The sequence below is a fragment of the Herpailurus yagouaroundi genome, unplaced genomic scaffold (genome assembly GCF_014898765.1).
Source record: "Herpailurus yagouaroundi ecotype Mexico unplaced genomic scaffold, PumYag 205, whole genome shotgun sequence".
Lineage (NCBI taxonomy): Eukaryota > Metazoa > Chordata > Mammalia > Carnivora > Felidae > Herpailurus > Herpailurus yagouaroundi.
This window is the reverse complement of record NW_024412436.1, coordinates 6,361,796-6,385,085: the sequence shown is the minus strand read 5'-3', so window position 1 is coordinate 6,385,085 and position 23,290 is coordinate 6,361,796. Positions and strand designations below refer to the sequence as shown.

The 23,290-nt window shown below is 38.9% G+C and overlaps 1 protein-coding gene across 1 annotated transcript in view; it reads right to left on the bottom strand.

Annotated features, from left to right (window-relative positions):
- Positions 1-23,290, bottom strand: part of FMN2 (formin 2) — a 396,703-nt gene that overhangs the window by 182,246 nt on the left and 191,167 nt on the right.

The following is a 23,290-nucleotide window of genomic DNA, read 5'->3' as shown; positions in this document are numbered from 1 at the left end:
CTCCCCTCTCTCACATGATGGAGACCCATCTGCTGGTCGGGCTATCCTTAACTCCTTTTGCTCACATTCCACAGCCAGTACATCATAAATCCTCATGGTTCTACATTCCAAATACATGCAGATATGATTTCATTTCATCATTGTCATTGCTACCACCCTGTTCCCAGACACTCCCAACTCCTGCCTGGATTACTGCCACACCCTCCAAACTGGAAACATAAAGTGGTTCTCCAAACATAAAAACATGGTAACATCATAGAAACATTCAATAGAAGGTATGGGAAATAAATGAGAGAGTATTTCCCAAAAGTATATCAAAAAGAGGAGAAAACATTAAGAACATTAGACCAATTCAGGATGGCCAACATCCCAATAATAGGAGTTTTAGAGAAAATAATCAGTTTTGACCAGTTCCCAAGACTAGATCCCACATACTCCCTTCTGACCATATACAGCACGGGGCTCATATGCTAACACAGCCAGAAGTCCTGCCCTGGGTGATCCCTGTGTTCACAAAATGCATTCATGAGATCACCTGCTCCACCAAAAGCATTTTTAACTTCAGGGACTCTGAAACTAGAAGACAGACCATAACTTGGAAACTTTCTCAGCTTATTTTCTCTTTTAAGTCTTTACCTAATAATAGAAACATTTCCCTTTTCTTACGCAACTAAACTTAAGGTTTTTAGGTAACTATTTTGAGGAATACTTCTATAGGTGGGTGAAGAAGTACAAGAGTGATTAACACAAACTGAGTACAGTTGGTAAAGAGAAAGATATTTTTAAAAAGAGTATCTGAATCCTGGTAGAATTAAAGAGGAATAATAGCTGAATTCCAAACCCTTTGCTGTCTTAGGAATGAAAATGAAAGACACGGGGCCTAAATGAGAGGAAAAAACGTCATTCATCGTGTTGGTTTATAACTTAGTCCTCCTCGCCCCCTGCTTCAAAGTTTGGCTCATTTTATACTATTCTAGGCAGTAATGTCAGCCATTTAGTTAGAGTATAACAAAGACGTCTGAAATATGAATATATTCTTGACAATCCGCCATTTGATAATATGGCAAAAGTGCTAAATACATTTGCACTCATTAAAAGCTTTTCAACCGTAAAAAGAATATCTGAGTAAATAATGACTTAAACAAAGTTGAGATAGGTTGGCATTGACTCAGAAAGTTTTTAAAAAGCTTACAGACAATAAAAAGTTTTTTATGGTCTTTAAATACCTATTCCTTATGTGGAAAAACAGCTGCCATAACTCCATCTATCACTTTCACATTCCAGGCAAAATGGAGGAAAAAGGTAAGCAGCAAGAAAGTATGTGCGATGCCTATTAAGTGTGAATCCTTAGCAAATTTCTACTTCTGTCTCACTGGCCAGAATTGTTTCCAATGGTTACCTAGAACAGAGGGGAAGCTGAAAAGTGTGGACAGTGTGGATAAACCACTATCTCTAACAAAATAGCAATTTCAAGCTGCAGCCTAAGTAATCTCTGAAACACTCCCTAAGTACCATGGCTCATAACGACATCTCTGACCTCTTGATTGAGCCCTTTAACATAAATACAAATCACCTGATATATTTCAGATGCTCCTTTTGTACAGAATTTTGTGCTCTGTCCCTCCAAGGAGATTTTAAATAGCCTGATAGGATCTTGCCTTAAATACATCATACACTCATGCCAGAGTGTTCCACAAACAGTAGAAAACTAAAAAAGCGTATAATGTGAAAAACAAAATCATTACAGAACCTTCAGAAAGAAGCCATACTAGCTGACCTTAAGAAAGAGACACTATCAACCACATATCTGTGTTATTGGTCCCATCAATCCATGAAGGCAGCAACACTTGAGAAAGCAAAAGCCAAATACTGGCAGAGGCAGTGGGATCTGTTGCAAACAATATAAGCAAAGCCACCTGCATGACAATGAAGGAAGAAACTGAGACATAAAAAGGAAAAGAAAGATATTTGAAGAGGAAGCAGCTTCCTCTCCCTCCTTCATATCTACAGTCTGTGGTGGATGCAAATGGTCAGTTTTTACTCATTCAGTAATTTCTAATACTGCTCTATTTGTCCTGCCAGGAAGATATAAAAAGGAAAACAAAAGGGAAAAAAAAAAACATTTTGGCAGCAATGCCTAGAATTATTAACCTCACATTTTTATTTGAAATTCACTAAAGCATAGAAACCTTTGGTAAGTTATCGCTGTGCAATCTGACGACAATGGAGCAAGAATCCTTTATAAGGAAATACTGATGCGGTAACTCCCAACTAAAAATCCTCACATCTGGGGAGTTACTTAAAACACTGTTAAAATGTATTACTTAGCAAAAAATTCCTAATGATGCAGTGAAGCAATTTTAAAGATTTTTTTTTCTTTGGTTTTGCTTGGCTTAGTTAAAATCAAACATAACCAAATTTTTTTTTTTAAACTAACATTTTTTTCATAGAGCAAGATATTTGGCACCATATTCACCTAAACTTCACACTTGATAAGAATATGAAATGATAATGTAGCATTTCCATTGTTCACACATCCAACCATCATACATGTTTGAGCACGTGGGCTTGTCCCACACGGACATTCCCACACTGTGGGGAACTTGCCAGAAAGACATGTTGCCACAAATTTTTAACATACACATGAAACACACAAATTCTTTTTTTTTAATTTTTTTTTTAAATTTTTTTTTAACGTTTATTTATTTTTGGGACAGAGACAGAGCATGAACAGAGGAGGGTCAGAGAGAGGGAGACACAGAATCTGAAACAGGCTCCAGGCTCTGAGCTGTCAGCCCAGAGCCCGACGCGGGGCTCGAGCTCACGGACCGCGAGATCGTGACCTGAGCCGAAGTCGGCCGCTCAACCGACTGAGCCACACAAGCGCCCCGAAACACACCAATTCTTGAATAATATTTCAAGGAATTCTGGATTATCTAAGGACCATAGTAAATTTAACAACAAATACATCAATAGCATTCTTTTAAAGATTCCAAATTAAAACAGTGACACTCCATTCCTTTTCCACTTGTAAGACTTCTAAAGTTTGCTATGGCCCCTTCCATTCAAATCCCTGGTTAATATATTAACATATTTATTGAGAAGTTCTAATTTACCCAAATAATTACTCTTGATTTTTTTCTAAAATTTCTTGAAACCTTAAACCTCAGTGCTTTGGATTCACACAAACCCGGATTAAAAACATGGATATGTGGGGGCGCCTGGGTGGCTCAGTTGGTTAAGTGTCTGACTCTCACAGTTCATGAGTTCGAGCCCCGTGTCAGCCTCTGTGCTGACAGCTCATAGCCTGGAGCCTGCTTCGGATTTTGTGTCTCCCTGTCTCTCTGCCCCTCTCCCGCGTGCACTTTCTCTCTCTCTCTCTCTCTCTCTCTCTCTCTCTCTCTCTCTCTCTCAAAAATAAACATAAAAAAAAAATTAAAAAAAAAAAAAAAACATGGATCTGTGACTAGGTACTGTGTGTCCCTTGGGAGATCCTTGATAAGTTGAGTCTCAGTTTATTCACATGTGAAATGGGTATATAATGATGTTAACACCTCCCTCAAATGGTTATTGTCAAATTAAGAGGTGGATCACAGTCCTTGCCATAGTGGGCACCCAAAAATGGAAGACTCTTAGCTCTCTCTAAATGTCTGAATATCATATAAAACTTTATACATACAATTGCTCTTATACAACAATATAAATTAGAAAATGAAGATATGTATTTTGTATTATTGTTTGGACCTTAAAAATAAAAGAAAGGCATCACATCAGAACCCCAACTGTACATCCAGTTGGGCTAACTCTCAGATGTGCGAGAGGCTGAGTGCGAGTATGTGAAGATGTACTTAAAGACCAGTGGGGACACGGGTTATTTCCAAACCAGCAGGCAGTGTATAAAATACTCTATGGTCAAGAAATGCACAGAAGTTAATACTCTCTGTGAGGTAGTTTTAAAAATGACATTGAGTGACATCATGACATGTTTACTGCTTGTCACTTATAAACAAATTGCCAATTAAACAGTGTGACATTGAAAGGGAACCATTTAACTATAAATAAAAATATATTCACTTCACAAACATACTTTCAGATATCAGCGACTGATTAAATCATTATAAAATATTTGTATTTATCTGCAAAGTAAATAGCATCTTCCTGAAAACATCATTTATTCATTTATGGAATAAATATCCATAGTGTTCTAACTCCAGGACAGGTAGCCTGCTCAGCCCTGGAGACCTGGTGGTGGTAAACCTCAGACACACTTCCTGCCCTTGTAGGGTGTGCATTAGCAATTAAATTGATATGTGCCTTAGAAGGGAAGAAAATTGCATTTTTATAATATCCTATTAATTTAGAATACATAGCCATTTACACTACCTTCTCTTTTCAGGCAGTTTAACCTGGTAGGGATTTGTTGTAAGGTACAGACAATAAAATGCCAGAATTCTACAGATTTTTGTACTTAGGCTACATAAAGAAAGGCTTTCCTGCTGGAAAAAAAAACAAAAAACAAAAAACAAATCTGATACCCAATCCACCACTGGTACCTCTCAAGCATACTTGCTTATACAAAGTTAATGACATGAGTTACTGATTAAGTCAGTAGGCTTCATACACCTATGGGCCTTGTTTATAAGAGCCACACAAGTTAAATTGTTAGAGAGCAAATGCATTTTGTTTGACTCAGTATGTCGCCTTCTTGTCTAGGCAGGGGGAAAAACGGATACCAACACTGTAATCCTTTCGGAATAAAATCTTTAAATGCAAACATGATTGCCATTGTAGACTGTTTAATCTAGTGATATTGTATTTCATTTCTGTTTTTGAAGAGGTTTGTTGATTTGACCATACTGGGTACAACTCAAGGCTTATCTCAACTGTTTAGATAAGATTTATTTGACTTTGGCAGGTGACAAAATCTAGGGTGTGGAATAAAAAAGAAAGACAGAAAGAAAGACTAGCATATTCCCAGATAGTGTTTATTTTAAGCAGAGTGTATAGATGAGCATACATAGTTTCAAACAACGCACTGTACTTTGTGTAAAAGATCCACTGTCTGTTGAATGTTTTCCGTAAACCAGCACTGCAAAATGTCCTTTATTGGGCATAACGGACTTCACCTTCTTGCTTAGGTAAACATTTATGCTCTTGTAAAATAGAGCTTAGTGAGTCTCCCTGGAAATAGGACCCTAAGTCTGTCCACATTTTGCCACTGTTTCCTAACACATACTGTAAAAGGGGAACACTGCTAAGTTTTATTTTGAATGCATGCATATACATTGCTCCAAAAGTACACAATCTATCAGAAATTTAAAATGCCTTGCGCCAAAATAACTTTCACACAGATAACAGTCATACTTTTTTCAGGGTAATTCTTCACAAACATGTCTGATTTCAAAAGGAACCCCGAAGAGAAAGCCTGAACTTACAAACATAAAGATTATAATTGTGGTTTAAAAATCATTTTTAAAGAAATTTACTTAAACATGCACTTACATAGCTTCCTCAGTAAATATTAACATTTATATATTGGCAGGCATGTTGAGGAAGGAAAAGAAACCAAGAAGTTTAGCCACTGAAAGTTAAAGATCTATCAAAAAATAAAGAAAACTTCGTTGTGAACATACACGACTGAGAATATGAAAGCTTGCATACCAAGACATGACACGTTATGGTAATTCCTTTCATTGTACCACAGAGATGACTTTGACTAACAACTTGTCTCATGACTATTTTGCCAAAAAACTTGAGAAAAAAAACATCTAAAGAATACACATGATACTTAAGTTCCCTTAAGAATCATTTTGTGGTTTACTTCGTTCAACATGCAGTTAATACGTGCAAAAATGTAATGCGCTAGTTATGTGTGTGTTCAGTCATTTCTGCCATTTGTTCAGTTAATGAAAGTTTTTCTTTCTTCTCTCTTAATGTGTGTGTGTGTGTGTGTGTGTGTGTGTGTGTGTGTGTGGATTAGTGTAATCTTTCATTGCTGGGAATGAGAGATCAGTTAAATATGGGGAGGAGTTCCAAATATGCTGATTACTCTGATGTGCTTTTAATGAATAAAAGTCGCTTCTAAGTAAAACAGAAACCTTTCAAATGCAACCCCCTCCGTTCTAATTCATCCCCTTAGACTTTTGAGCCTTAATTAAACTTTAGTAGTTGTCTGGTGAATGGAAAGGCCACTGTTGGAGGAATTTCCTCCTTCTATCTGCTATTCTGTCATCATACTGCCCACTCCCTAGGGTTCAGAAGTGACCACCAGATGCTCAGCATCCTGCCTTGACAAAGGGGACTATTTGTCCCCCCTTCTTCTTATTTTATTTTTTCAGTTTTCATGTTTCCTTTTTTTTTTTTAAATATAATTTACTGTCAAATTGGCTTACATACAACACCCAGTGCTCATCCCAACAAGTGCCCTCCTCAATGCCCATCACCCATTTGCCCCCTCTCCCCCATCCCCCATTCCCCATCAACCGCCTTCATTATCTTTTTAATTTGTTTTTAATGTTTATTCACCTTTGAGACAGAGAGACACAGAGGGTGAGCAGGGGAGGGGCAGAGAGAGAGGGAGACAGAATCCAAAGCAGGCTCCAGGCTCTGAGCTGTCAGCGCAGAGCCCAAGGCAGGGCTCGAACTCACGAACCGCGAGATCATGACCTGAACCAAAGTTGGAGCCACTCAGACGCCCCTCCTTCATTATTTTATTTATTTTTTAATATAATTTATGCTTCATTATTTTAAATATCCAGTGACTTCTAGCACTTCTGCAACTACGATGCCTCCCAAATGTGGATTTGAGTAAGATGCATGTATCCTTTTCTTCTCATCGTTTATTAAGAAATTATTTAATTAAAGAAGGCTATTTTTATGACCAGAGCTTCCTGACATCGCTTGATGACTGGCAGTATGCACAAATAGTAAAACAGAGGGTGAGCGTTACTATTTAGAAAAGCTTTCAATGGAGTCCACTGGCTTTGACTGACCAAGATAACATTTTTCCACCATCACAAAAATTTGCTAATATATTTTCCTTAAGTATTCCTATACATAAATAATCCCATAAAACCTTCAACCATTAAAACAATGCAGACTTCAAATTTCACAATTCCCACACACAAAGCTTCTTTTGTATTTTTGTCTGTTCCTTGCATTCAAGGTGTATAGAGCCCATCTGAACGTATCTGCGTAGGGGAAATGGTTGCTGGTGGCTAAAACACTTTGCCAAAATACTTGAACATACTCTCAGCTGAAATCATGAACCTTCTTGTTCAAGAAAAACAATTTCCTATTCCTCGAATTCCCGGAGAATATCACACCTCCTCCTCTCTTCTAAGTGAGGAAATTGGAGAGTAGGTGTATTCATCCTCACTAGCCAGGCTGCCACAAAGGAAAACTCATCCTATCCTGCAGGATTCCTTTCTGGCACAGAATAAAAGAGTTAGAGATTGAGACTGAAAGTTAACTCCCCAGACTACATCATATTTCAACAATTTAAGCCTTTTACTAAGTATTCTGAAATTACTACTCGAGGGCATATCACAGATGCTAGAAAACTGATGTCATTTCCTTGTGACACCCAGACCTTTTGCTACGTGCAGCTGATGACGGGAAGATTTCATTCCAGAGATTATGGCTGAGATAAGGTCGACGGACCCTCTGATGCTAGTTTCCACTCTTCCGCTGCAGTGACTCCAGGACCCCCAAACGTCTCTCTGCATAGTTGCAAGTTACGCTTAAAACAGGGCACTGAACAACCAACATGAGCACACACATATTGTAACTGGAATTCACTTCAAAACATAGCAGAGCCTGTTAGAATTTAAATGAATATTTGGGTTTCATTTAAGTGAACGCATACTCCTAAATTTGTGTTTTCTGCCAAACATCTAAGTCATCCAAATGCCTTAACTCAGTTAAATAAGGTAATGTTAGCAGATCCATGTATTTAATGTTGAGTGAAATGTAATCTTCTTTTTTTTAATTTTTCTTTAACGTTTTTATTTATTTTTGAGACAGAGACAGAGCATGAATGGGGGAGGGGCAGAGAGAGAAGGAGACACAGAATCGGAAGCAGGCTACAGGCTCTGAGCCATCAGCCCAGAGCCCAACTCAGGGCTCGAACTCACAGACCGTGAGATCGTGACCTGAGCCGAAGTCGGATGCTTAACCGACTGAGCCACCCAGGTGCCCCAATCTTTTTTTTTTTTTTAATGTGTGAAACGTTTATTGATACGGCTTTGAAATTCCAAACTGCAAATAACTATAAGGAAACTACTATTTGTTGAATATTTTTTATTGTTTAAAATTTACATCCAAAGTAGCATATAGTGAAGCAATGATTTCAGGAGTAGATTCCTTAATGCCCCTGACCCATTTAGCCCATCCCCCCCTCCTTCAACCCCTCCAGTAACCCTCAGTTTGTTCTCCATATTTATAAGTCTCTTCTGTTTTGTCCACCTCCCTGTTTTTATATTATTTTTGTTTCCCTTCCCTTATGTTCATCTGTTTCGTCTCTTAAAGTCCTCATATGAGTGAAGTCATATTTTTTTAATGTTTATTTATGTTTGAGAGACAGAGAGACAGAGTGTGATATGGGTGGGGGGGGCAGAGAGAGAGGGAGACACGGGATCTGAAGCAGGGTCCAGGCTGTGAGCTGTCAGCACAGAGCCCAATGCGGGGCTCGAACCCACGAACTGTGAGATCATGGCCTGAGCCGAAGTTGGACGCTTAATCGACTGAGCCACCCAGGTGCCCTTAGTTTTGGTGTAGTATTAAGAATAATGTCCACCAGGGGCACCTGGGTGGCTCAGCCCATTAAGCATTGGACTCTTGATTTTGGCTCGGGTCATAATCTCACAGTTCCTGAGTTTGAGCCTTGCATTGGGCTCTGTGCAGTTAGCACGAAGGCTGCTTGGGATTCTCTCTCTCTTCCTCAAGCTCTCTGACCCTCCCCCACTCACATGCATTCATTCTCTCTCTCTCTCTCTCAATAATAAGTAAACTTTAAAACAAAAGAATAATAGCCACCATAATCTGAAAGACTAATACCTCTTTCCAGCTGCATTATCTGTGTGAAGACAGATTTTCTTCATACATTTCAACCAAAACAACATATAGCAACTGAATAAATGCAAAAGCAGATAGGAGAATCTGGCTGTCTATCAAACTGGACCATGAAGAGATTTTCAAAAGTGTAAAACAATTTTTATTGAGGCATAATATTTATGAAACACATTTCCATTCTCCATTAATTAAAACTTTTTAAAGGAAGAAATACATGACATAAATGCATCAAAATATAGCAGTCTAAAAGCATGGAAGCTAATAGGTCTAAAACAGATTGATTATAAAATTTTGAATTTTCAAATGAAAAATGCTAAGAATGAAATTTCTTTCCAAAGGAAATAATTAATATCAACATGGAGATCATAAATTACTCAATTCGTATTCCCTTAAATGGCTGTTATCACAAATTTTCAACGTTATCCAATAGTCCACTAAAGAGTAATCAAATTTGTTTGTATTTAATGACTAATATTTTGTCTAGGGACAAATATTTCAAATGTATCTTCACAGGAGTGTTAGCAAATCAAGAAAGCTGGTCCTGTTTATGTTCCTCTTTATGGAAGAATAATTACTAGAGCCAACTGCTCAGTGGAAATAATGTAAAAACACAATCTGATTGTAAAACAACTTCCAATTATCTACTGCATAAGTCCATTTTCTTGGTGAACAAAATTTGATGCACAAATGAGGGAAAATAAAGAGAGCTTGGGCATTCTGCCCATTTCCAGACAGAACCAATAAAAAATATATAATATGCTCAACATAAATATATTTCTCTTTGCTCTTCATTCTCCACTTGATCTGATTCCTAGCCCATCTAGGATACTCTAAGCAATGTCACATTAGATTCAAGTAGGATATAATCCTGAAGGTTTGTGAAAACTCACTTATTTTCAGTAAACTGAGTGGCTCAGTATAGCCTATGCCTTGAGGACCATGATGGCAAATGATGTCTAGTTTGGAGAAGCAACATAAACCCTGATGCCTGCCTCAGAAAATTCTTGCATCTTCCATCAACAATGCTAATTGCTCATTTTCCTTTTGCTGAGGTGAAACTAGGTGTTAATGATTTCAGTTAAGTCACCTGAAGTACAAGTTTATATAACCCCTAAGGTGAGTTCAAAGTTTTCTCTTGTCAGTCTCACCAGGACCCATGATCCATTGAGTCCCCTCCCATTATTTTGTCCCTTACATGCCTCCTTTATGTCCTAACACACACTTTAAACCATAGACCATTATTTATACCCACCCTACATGCATGTGCCCTTTAACTCCTGCCTCCCCCGAGGTGTCTCAGTAAAATGGCAAAACCTCAACATTTGTTAAAACCACTCTTAACACACTGTACATGAGCATGCCTCACAGATGAATATGACTGCCAGAAACATGAACCATCCTTAAATTTAGGGCCACTAACCTCAAATGGGTCCTTTACTCTTATCTTGTGGTCATACTATAATTTCCTACTCCGCCACTCTGGTAAAGAACCCTCTCCATTCTCCTCAAACCTCCAACACCACCTTCAACCTTCTGGTTCTCAGTTGATGACCTTGCTCTTCTCTGAGCAAATAAAAACAGTTAAGAAAGAACTCCCAGAAGTCCCAAGACTATGAGCCTCAATGAATCTGTGCTGGGTACTCTTCCCCTTCTAGTCTTCCTATGGATGATCTGTCAGTGTCCAACTAAAGTCAACCCTTGTACTTGGCACTGGTTGCCTTCCTCCCCCTCCTCAGGGGCATCAGTCTAGCAGTGACCACTGTCTCCTATAGATTCATTTCTTCCATTCCTAAAGGACCATTCACATGACTAACAAACATGTTATACTTTCTCTCAAGTCATCAAAGACTCTAATACAAGCCTTCTCCAAATCGCTCTCTTTCCATCCTCTCATAAAAGGAAGGCTCTGGCCTCCACCACTTTGCCCACCTGTTGTCAGGATCCCCAACAACCACTACTTAATTTGGTCTATCAGCAACATCTGACAGAGTTCTCTTTTCCTTTGCTTGGTTTCAAGACAAAACACTCTCTTGGTCTTCCATCTACCTCAACTGGCAATTTCTTCTCGGTATTTGTTGGTTCCTCCTCCTCTCTCTGCATCCTCTTACTGCTGCACTCCAAGGCTCATACTTGGATTTCCATTCTACGCCATCTACACTTACATCCATCATTAAGATGCTAATAAATCCCATGCTGTGTCGCCAGTCCAAAATTCTCTAAATCTGAACTTATTAAGCCAAATGTACAACACCTCTACTCACATGTCTAATAGGAATCTTAAACATGGCATGTCTCAAGTGAAACTCCTGATCTTCCCTTCTCAAACTACCCTTTCTACAATTTTCCTCATCTCAGAAAACAGCAAATAAATCCTTGTATTAACTAAGGCCAAAAATCCTAGAGTCCTCACTCTTTCTCAGAGTCTACATCTAATCCATAAGCAAATCCTGTTACCTCTACCTTCAAAAAATATTCTGAACCTGACTACATCTCACACCTCTACTATTATTCCTCGGGAACGAGTCACCATTGTCTTGCATCTGAATTACTATTATAGCTTTCTTCTGGTCCTCCTGCCAAACCCCCTTGACTTCTCCCTGCCTTGTGCCCCCCATTATTTACCAAGGACATCTCAAACTTCTCTCCCCCTTGATCACTCTCTCTAGGATCACCCAGCAACTTGCTGATCCTTTAGTGTTCCAGGTTATTAGCACCACAAGATTGTCACACTTGACTGCTTCTCCTTGCAACAAGCTCTTCCCTATGATTTGTATGGGGTTCTTTTTCTTGCACCCTTCAGATTTCAAGTCCTCACTGAGGCTCTCCCTGACTTCTCCCTTGCCTTCCACTCTGTGCTCCTTCCATTCCCTGCTTTTGTTTATTTCCTCAATGGCACATATCACCATTTGACATATCATACATTTTGCTTTATATATTTATAAATTGTTTTCTTCCCTACTGGAATTCAAGTTCCACACAGCCATTTGTTGTTTTGGCTTTTTTGTTCTCATTTTTGTATCCCAGTGCCAGGAATGGAGCTTGGCACAAACTAAATACTCAGTAAGTATCTGAGTAAGTGAATGATTAAATATGGGAAGAAATAAGGAAAGGAAGGCAAACAGAAATAGTAGGAATGAATGAATCAAGATCCCCCTGATATAACTGTCAATGCTGAGATCTTTATGGTAAGAACCAATGGTTATAACAGCATAATTGGCCACTCTAATACACTTAGCACTTATATGAAAATATGTTGCTAAGGTGATTATAGTCTCCGAATGCATTCTTCTCTTTATCCCTTTAATTGGTACAGAAATTGGGCATATAGACACACGCTCCACTCTGCAGCTTTCTCTAGCAAAGCACATCTGAGTATCACCTAAAGCACAGAACAGAAGACCGGACAGGAAGTGATAACAGAAGGAATTTTAAAGCAAATCCTACAGGATCCATTAAGTAACTTCTTTGCACCCTTCATGACAGTCTTTTTCTGTGTTCCTTGATTCTACCTTCCCTCCCTCCACTCCCCCTACAAACACACGCAATAAGAATGTGTGCTCTAGCTGTATGACACTACATTAGAGTGCTGTAAATAGCAATGATAGTTGCTAGCCAGTAGACTGGTTTTGTAGTTATGAACCATGGAGGGAAAAAAAAAAATCATGTGCCATTTTCTCCAGCTTAAGTCACCGATACAATTCCTAACGCTTGAGACTTCTTAGGAAGTACAGCACAGGGCTTCAGAGCACGGACTTTGCAACCAGACCACCTATGATTAAACCCCCGCCCCCCCCCCCCCACACACACACACACACCTGCTGCTTAACTTTCTTTTGCCTCTCTGCCTCAGTTTTTTGGCCCTGAGATGGGGATAGTAACACCATCTACCTCATAGAGTCATTGCAAACCCTACGGCAATGACTTTGCATGCTGGCTATTATTATTATTATCAGCAATTGTACATCCCAAAACTTAGAATCATAAATTTTAGAATTAAAAGAAAATTGGCAGATAATCTATTTAAACATCATGTTCAATTTAGAATTCTCTTCACAACAATTTAATTCATAAGGACTTCACACCGTTCAGTAACAACAACAGACAAGCATCCTCCTAAATTCCACCATTTACTTGAAGGAGGCTGGGATTATTCCACAGTGGCTCAAGCAAGGAGAAATCATGGCTTTACAATCTATCATGGAAGTGACAAAGTCCATATGGGGAATTCTGAGTTGTTTTCCATTGCAAGCCCTCCTGTACTATTTGATTTCTTGATCGCATGTAAATAATAATTGTTTGAAACTGTTTAATAAATTTTATAGCATATTCAGAAGTATTTGGATGAAAACTGCTTCTAGGGAAGTAGTATTCTTGTATTCATGTTTGATTGTGAGGAGGGAGGTAAGATAGTCATCAGCATGAAATATCATTACTGTAGTCATGCTCAAAGACAACAGCACATTACATAACTTTTTAAACCATTTTACCCAATGTCTCAGCACACAGCGCTTACGGGGAATAACCATGAGTTTATTGCTAGAATGTACCTAGTAGGAATAGGACACAGGTAGCTCCTAAGGGAAATGTGGAAAGTGCCAATCACTCTTCACTTTCCTCATCTCTAGTACTCTCAGATGCTCAGTTCCTCTGAGAGGATAAAGACCAGAAAGCATCTTAAGGATGGCCGCTTTGGGTTGCTGAAAAAGCACGTTCTCAAAACACATAGAATTTTAAATAAGTCAATTTTAAAGTACACACGGGATTCCAGTTATCAAAAGGGGGTTTCCCTTTCCCCAAATAATAGTCCAAATCCCCACCCCTCTCAAGGACGGTGCAAACGGAATATTTTTTGCAAAAACTGCACCTTCAACACACAGTGGGTCAAGGGTCAAAGTTGGTGTGATTAATTATGCACTCAGTGTCTGTGCTCAAATTTGGGCTCCACCTCCACGCACCCCCCATTTGGTCCTGGGCAATTCCTTTAACAATCACCCGACGATTGTGAAGAGCAGATGGAGCATTACATGGGCAAACATCCTGAGCTGAGCTGCAGTGGGCTATATCTGCAGGCTTCATGGAGCTTATGTGGGAGGGAGGGTTGGGAGGTGGTGGAGGGGGGCAGAAAAAACAAACACACAAACACCAATACATAATCAAATACTAAGTGCAATGAAGGAAAAGAATACCCACATCAAAGCTCACAGTTTCAGAACAGCCTCAAGTACTGTGTTTCTCCTTCCCATAAAAGCGTAATCAAAAAGCCCAATTGTGGAACAATGTCATAAAAAATATAAGCTAAGTACAACCCAGGTTTTTTCTGAGGCTGTAATAAAAACTTATAATTCATTTCCCCTTGATTTAATAATCTATGTGTGACTTAAAATGATTTAGGAGGTCTTTCTTTTTATAACAAACTCTAGGTAATGAATTTTTAAAACATATTCTTATATTAAATTTCTAAAAGTAGGTTTTAATGAATGTGGACCTATCTCGCATGTATTTTTCTCTGCGACAAGGCTACAATTGATGAAAAGGTTACACAGCTCACTGGATGGAGCCCACTTTCTTCTCAAATTTCTAATTCTAATTGACTTTACATTTCAATGAAAACCATTCACTAAACTTCCCAGTAGCATTTACTAGATTTTTAATGTCCCAATAAATATAATAAACAGGACTTAAAACTCTATATCCTATGTGAGGAAAACACTTAAAATAAAGGTAAAAAATGGGGCGCCTGGGTGGCTCAGTCGGTTGAGCGTCCGACTTCGGCTCAGGTCATGATCTCACGGTCCGTGAGTTCGAGCCCCGCGTCGGGCTCTGTGGTGACAGCTCAGAGCCTGGAGCCTGTTTCAGATTCTGTGTCTCCCTCTCTCTCTGCCCCTCCCCCGCTCATGCTCTGTCTCTGTCTCTCTCTCTCTCTCTCTGTCAAAAATAAATAAACATAAAAAAAATTTTTAAAAAAAATAAATAAAAAAAAATAAAGGTAAAAAAGGGGGCATGAAGCAATTTCTAAGTGAGCCTTGTAAACTTGAGTTTCACAAAGAAGCCAGACACTGGAAAACCTGCCAGGAAAAAAAACATTGCCCATACTGAACCCAGGTTTTGAGAATATTACAAAAATAAATAAATGATTATGGATAAACTTTCTTCTGGTAATTAACAGACAAGTGAAAAAGCTTGTGTCTCAAAGAATGAAATCAGAAACTCTACTAAATAGACCAGGAGTTTGTAATCTACAACTCATTTGGTAGAAATTTTCATTAAAAAAACGGTATTCAGGGGCGCCTGGGTGGCGCAGTCGGTTGAGCGTCCGACTTCATCCAGGTCACGATCTCGCGGTCCCTGAGTTCGAGCCCCGTGTCGGGCTCTGGGCTGATGGCTCGGAGCCTGGAGCCTGTTTCCGATTCTGTGTCTCCCTCTCTCTCTGCCCCTCCCCCGTTCATGCTCTGTCTCTCTCTGTCCCAAAAATAAATAGACGTTGAAAAAAAAATTAAAAAATAAAAATAAAAAATAAAAAAACGGTATTCAGTGGCAGCCCGAAAGGGTGAAAAAGCTGCTACGTGTGTAGGCTATCAAAATACACGGGAAGAGTTACCATAAGCTCTCATAGTTAAGAAAGGGTATCTCTAGGTTTTAAAGAAGTGTTTTTATACTTTACATTCATAGCTAGAAACCAGTGAACCGTCAGTTAAATAGTATGTCAAAGCAAGAAACAGAAGCATCTGTCTGTGTCTCCACTTAAGATTCTACTCCTGCTTCTTACCAAAACTCACTGTAGCAACCAAGTCAAACTGCCTTCCCCTGCTACCCTCACAAGCCACCCGCAGCCAACAGTGGTCCATGAGGAATATGGTTGACACGCTGCACAGAGACAATGATTTAGAAATCACAGGGGAGACCCCAGCCTTTTAAATTTCCAAAACAAATTGCTCTCCTTGCAGACAAAGTACAGTCCAAGGATGTGTCCATGCTCACCTTCTAGGAGCTGCTAATATAAATAATTCTCATATTTATCTCCATCCAGAAAACAGAAATGGACACAGCTCAGTATTAACATTCAATATTTTAGTAATACTGATGGAAAACCCAAGCTCCAGAAGAATCAAGTCTGCATTAGTTATGCACCCCTTGAACTTAGACTCCCACTCCTCCTCTCTCATCTTGCTCTCAGAGGTCATCAGGTGCAGCTTCTGTATTCCACTACCTCTGTTGTCTCATGGTAAAGGCTTGTAGCAGAACATGTTCTCAATAACAGGAGAAGGAATAAAATCTCTAAGTTCTCCCTCCTCACTGGTTGGCCAGATTCTGAGTTCAAACATCTCCAAAGCCTATAAACGAACTCCTTTTCTAAGAAATGCAGAAAGGTGAGGGCAGAATATTGACCATTTAATGTGTGTGTGTTTACAGGAAATAATTCATTTAGTCGCCCTTTCTAAAATGAGGAGACTGAGGTATAGAGATATGAGGAAAATCACCCTGGTTTACTCAGCTAACCAGTGGCAGCACTGGGATTCAAATCTGTCTTACCCAGAATCTTTATCAAGTCTGTCAGGTGGTGCCGCTAACAAATATCACAGATTGAGTGGTTTAAAAAGGAATTAAGTTCTCCCAGTTCTGGAGGCTTGAACTGGTAAGGACCCTCTTCCTAGTTTGCAGAGACTGTGGCCTCAGTTCTTCTTCTTTTTTTTTTTTTTTTTAATTTTTTTTTTCAACGTTTATTTATTTTTGGGACAGAGAGAGACAGAGCATGAACAGGGGAGGGGCAGAGAGAGAGGGAGACACAGAATCGGAAACAGGCTCCAGGCTCTGAGCCATCAGCCCAGAGCCCGACGCGGGGCTCGAACTCACGGACCGCGAGATCGTGACCTGGCTGAAGTCGGACGCTTAACCGACTGCGCCACCCAGGCGCCCCTCAGTTCTTCTTCTTAAAGGATGTTAATCCCATCATGGGAGCCACCCTCAAGAGCTCACCTAACCTGATTATCTCCCAAAGGCCCCACTGTCAGTACAATCACACTGGGGATTAGGGCTTTGAACATATGAATTGGGGGCTGGGGGGAGAAATACATTCTGTCCCAAATAAAATCCAAGCAGCTCGGCCCTGGAATCATGCTCTTAATCAATGCTAGTCTCCACGTGAAAGTAAAGGGAAAAACGCAGGGAAATACAGACACAAGGAATAAAGAAATATGCTTAGAGTGTGAGTACAAAATGAAAGCAAGGACTGAACTAGGGAGACAGAGCGTATTTCCCTATATACTCTCTGAGCATCAGTAAACTGGAAAGTTCCATGCTCTATGTGTCACAAGCTTTTTACAAGCAATCACAACCTGCTTTCATTCATCAATAAGTTCAGCCCAGGTTGTTTTTCTAGAGCAAATTTGTTTATCTTTGCTTGGTTCAATCATGAACAAGCAACTCCATTAATAACTCCCTCTAAAGTATTTTTCCTCCATTAATTCATAGCTGTGAAAAAAAAAAAAATCTGCTTCATTCTCTAAGGAAGAGACCCAATAAACAAACTAAGGAATATGTATGAAATGACACTTAAAGGAATAAACAAAATTTGCTAAATATATTTTCTAGAACTTTAGTAACTCAAAAACAACTGAGGGCCCAAAGTGCTTTGGCCAGTTCCCTTTTTGCACATGTTGCATATTCTCATTTTATTAGGTAACACAGGTCCTCGTTCTGAAACAAGCTAATACACTGCAGAGGGCAGTGAAGTAGGAGCCGAAGGAACTGGACACCCATTCGGATCCTATTAAGGTGAAGCCCCAGGCAAGCTTAATCTAGAAGTCTCTATTCCCTCCATTGTATAATGAACAGTTATAACTCCCTTTTCTGGACCACTTTACACAGCTACAGGCTTACCTCATTTTATTGTACTTAGCTTTATTGACTTGGCAGATACTGCGTTTTTTTTTAAAAGTTGAAGGTTTGTGGAAATGCTGCTAGGAGCAAGTACATTGGTGCCATTTTTCCAACAGCATTTGCTCGCTTTGTGTCACTGTGTCACATTTTGATAATTCTCACAATATTTCAAATTTGGCATTATTATTATATTTATTATGGTGATCTGTGCTCAGTGATTATAACCCACTGAAAACTCAGATGATGGGTTAGCATTTTTCAGCCATAAAGTATTTTTTAATTAAGATGTATACATGATTTTTAAAAATAAAATACTACTGTGTACTTACTAGACTACACAATATAGTATAAACATAAATTTTATTTGCACTGGAAACCAAAACATTCATTTGATATAGCTTATTTCGATATTTGCCTTACAACAGTTATCAGGATAAGGCTTCTAACAACTCTGATCTCCTTTGAAGGAGGACAATGACAGAAAATCAAAAGAACAGTAACATGAAGCAGGTTCCAATAAGAAATCAGAAATTAACAGATAGACTTCACTGGAATTTAAAGCTAAAAGCATGTTATCGTCCTTGTAAGGTATCCTTAACTGCATTTTTAAAAGTGTTTGAAAAAGCAATCTTTAGGCTTAGAGACCAAAGAATAAAAATAAACATGATTTTATTTGCCAGGTGGTTTGCATAGTTATCTTATTTAATATCAAGACACATGATCTTGATAAACCAGATTTAAAGAGGATAGACATTTCAACAAGGACATAATTTAGTATTTGTTGCCCATGGGCTCATAATACTAGTTGGCTTTAGATAGCACAGACGTTAAAAGGAAGAAAGGAACGAGGGCTATTAATTAATACTTTGGGCTGCCCAATCCTGAAAGATTAGCAAAACTTATTTTCTAGGGGTGGGATGATTAAATACATCTTAGGTATCGCTTGCTACAGTATCTTTAATCTATTTTTTAAATAGGCAGGGTTTCTTAAGGTTTATTTTTGACAAAGAGAGAGGAAGACACAGAATCTGAAGCAGGCTCCAGGTTCCAAGCTGTCAGAACAGAGTCTGAACTGGGGCTCAAACTCACAAACCGCAAGATCATGACCTGAGCTGAAGTGAGAAGCTTCACTGAGTGAGCCACCCAGATGCCCCATCTTTAATCTATTTTAAAACATATACACTAAGGTGATGTAATGGTATATATGAGCCAGTTAAAGCTTCAACTTAAGGAGCAGTCACTTGTCTTTAACACCCATACCTCAGGGATGGTAGGCCAGCACTACGTAAGAAAGGCCATACTTCAGAGTCAGTTATCACAAGCTCCTCATCTATCCCTATGTAGATCAGTAACTGAGGCTTTGCTAGTTAACATTCTAATATCTGAAATGGGACTTCACTGGTGAAACTAAAAGAATATAAGACATGCAGGTTAGCTAAAATCTCTTAGACATGCTCTACTCCACCCTGCCCACAGACAGAGCATGAAAACTTAGTGGAGTAAGTCTATAGCCCAGATCTTTAAGGACGCTGCCTGAAGCTTAGTCTCTAAATGGTCTTGGGTCCAGACATTGGCTGAGTTAGATTTCTAGTTGCCAGGTACAGAATATAAGGCTAACAGATTCCTGCCTCTGGGAGGTGTTTGCATCAATCTGAAGCAAACCTTTCAGACAAAGTATTGATGAGAGTACCAAAAGGACAGACAGCTAGACAATCTCAGGTTTACAAAGCAGGCTTTCCACACTGTGAACTGAAGTTCCCTAGCCAATAAATAGTTGTTTTACAAATACATGTATATGAAGGAGAATTAGATCAGAAATTCATTTCCATTTGATCTGATAGTAGAGTTGCCCTACTCCTGATGTTCCTGAAAATTTTCCCATTTGTACCTGCTGCACAGGCAGTATTAGTCATAGCACCCCCTTGCACTCTCAAAGGTATCCAGGTTTGGATGGTAAATTATGTGGATATTCTGCCTCATAGTGAGACGGGGTGGGGTAAAACTGAGCCTTATGAAATTTGAAATTGCCCTGCAGCTACTGTTTCCCACTAAAATGGACCCGGAGCTGCGAATACCACACTGACTCCCAAAATATGGATGGAATGCTGTATAGAAACTTCAGTCTCTTTTAACAAAACTCAACTACAGAGCTGGAGGATACTCTCATAATACCAACTTCTGAAAATAATAGGCTAGATGATTTGAATCAATCCTCCCATGAGAACAATTTAAAATGCTGGATAAAATATATTTATAAAATTATTTAAAAGCATCAAAAATCAGTCAAGATAGGAATTATCATGCTAAACAAGAGTATATAAGAAAATGAGCCAGTTCATAAAGTGCTTTAGCCCTATCCCAACAAATCTGCACTTTCTCTTGACAGCCTAATGGAGCCAAAAGCCAAATATCAAAGCTCAGGGTCCACCCAAAGTACAGATTCTAGACCCATCTGACAATAAACTGGGACTCCAAAGGAAACCAACTATGCAGTGGATAAGCAGTTAGCATTGCCTCAGGGGATCCCTTGAGCTTGATTTAAGGAAATCCTAAACCCATAGTGACCCTAAGGCCCTAGAAAAGAAAGGAAAATCCGTTCTGAAAAGTACATTCATCCTAGACTTTAAATTATTCTAAACCATTGGAGTGGTCTTTTTTTTTTTTTTTTTTCAGAGGTGGCACACCACAGTTTCACCCTTTCCACTGTAAAACTGTTGTAATTTACAGGATAGCTTAGAAGTTACCAGACACATTTACAACTGCATTAGAACAACTCAGGTCTTCACTGCAACATTTGTGTGCACATGTGCATGCACGCACACACACACACACACACACACACACACACACACAGTTAATCATTTGGGACTGTCTCACTTGTACTGCCATATTAGTAAACTTAGTCAAGAAACAGATCCCTTCTCTCCTCTCTGCCCTTTGACTCTATTTAACACTGAGGACTCTATATGTGCCATTGTAGAAAAAAACCTACCTTTACCTCCCTTTGAGTCTGAGCAGGATGTGGTGCTTAGTGGATGTAGAGGCAAGACCACGATTAGATTTTTGGCACCCCTAATCTAAACCTTCCACATTAATTACTCTTACACAGCACTTTAAAAATAGAAGCATTACAAAGTAAGCTCAACTCTAACCTTTCCTAGAGTTTTGGTGAGGGAGAAGGGAAAGAGAGAAAACAATTCCTGCTGCTTTTTACAATATTACATACACTTTGTTTTCAAGATACCGATGCTGTTTGTAGAAAAAGGACAATCTTGAAGGAGCAGCTCATATGAATGAAAAGAACAGGACCAGCGAGTGAAGAAGGCTGGGTACAAGTTCAGCCTGTTCCATTAACATGCTTTGTGACATCGAAAAAGAAACCTGACCACCAAACCATCCTAGTTTGCTCTTCTATAAGATGACACTGGAGGTCTGGATAAATTCTGTGGCTGCTTCTACAACCGAAATCAATGATGTTTATGCTTCTGTGGATTTCTCAGTGGAGGCATATCCTGATAGAAGTCAAGTTTATTCTAGAGGCCACAAGTGATTCACACATGTAAATCATGGTCCCAGACACCATACTGAGACAGAACAGGACTTTATTCACTGAAAGGCACACCACTTGCTTCTTCAGACTTAAATTCTAAGGCGGCTGTTTTTTTTTAGAAAACCATGTGCAGGGTTTCAAAGTGATTCAAGCAATCACTTCACATCCTAATAGGATAAAGTTTATGCATAATTCTGTGTGACCCTTCAACTACTGACGTTCATGCCATGTTATTGTTAGCGTTGCATGTTAAGCTAGCAAATTTTCAATGAACTCTCACTGGCGTTACCACAGACGCAGATGTTAGGCGGACTCCTTTGTTCATAAGGTTCTCATTATTAACTCAGCCCAGATTGAATATTTGACTGAAGGGAAGGACCATATCATTATTTTCAGATTTCATTCTATGACTTAACTGGGCTACATCTGCCAGCTTGAGAAACGCCAAGTACTTCTTGGCGCCAGCCTTGGTGTCCTGTTCTATGACTACTACCCCCAATGCTTCAGTTTGAGGAAGCCTCCTCACCATCAAAACAGTTTAATAAAAACTTAAATTATGATTAAGAGTTACTCATCAGTTGACAGGGCATACCAGGCTTGTGCTATTTTATGAATGATTCCACAAAATATTTTAAAGCTAACAAATAGAATCCGCATTCATAAAGGGGTAAGCTAGAAAGCCAGTTGAATGTTTCCATGATTTATAGAGTCTGTGTTCTACTTGAAGCCATATTTCTTTACTAGGTAAACTGGCATGCCATTGGATGAGTCAATCTGCTTTAAATCTATTCTAAGGCTCTGGACAGCTTATGGATCGTTCTGAATATAAATTTAATTCCTCTATTCACCTTGGGCAACATCTCTTAGCATAAATGTGATAGGAAGATATGGAATAGGAATGGCTGTTAATTATAGGGTAGGATTCAAATATTTAAAATATTGGCACTAAAGCCACTTAGAAAATGTTAAAATCACCCTGACTCCAAACACAGAAAATATTTTATAAGCCTGGGTAAAGATATAAATTAAAACATAAAAGACTTAACAAAAGGTCATGATATTACTGCTTCCATGTATATGGATCACTAACAATAATATAAGTGGGCAAGAATCATTTGAAACCATCTTTGATGGTTATTAGAAAAAATAACTATGCATAGAAAAGCCCAGGGGTTTACATACAGTCATCCCAAATAATTGAAAGAAGAGGGGCAGCTTTCCACCCTAAAAAGTTATAAATAATAAATTTGCTTTAGCAATTCTTTCACCAACTCCTCATATCTCAGAGGAAGACTAAGAGAACATGCCCCCTTGTCCATCCAATGATTTATAGACATCTGTGACAAATGATCATTCAACCTCTTGAACACTTTTCAGTTTTAATTACTATACATGGCAATCCAGTCTACTGTTTGACATCTCTAATCATAAAAACATTCTTAAAACAACAACAATCAAAACAAGCATCCATGTAACTCCTACACTGGTTGAAGCCAACCTTTTAAAAAATTTATGTTAGCTCATCAAACACTTCAGATTCAAGTCCCAATATATTTCTCTCTCCAATACACTATCTCTAGCTATTTTCAATGGCTGAGACCTACCTCATTATTATCCTGTTTATCAGTCACTCTTTGAGAATGGCATCCAGAAGTAAACACCTCAGATAAAGTCTAATTAGTTACAGGGCACAGTGAGACCAGTATTTATGATGAATCAAAAATCAAATTTTATTAATGCATACTAAATATGTCACATGAGAATTAGGCTTTTAGCAAGATACAGAAACAA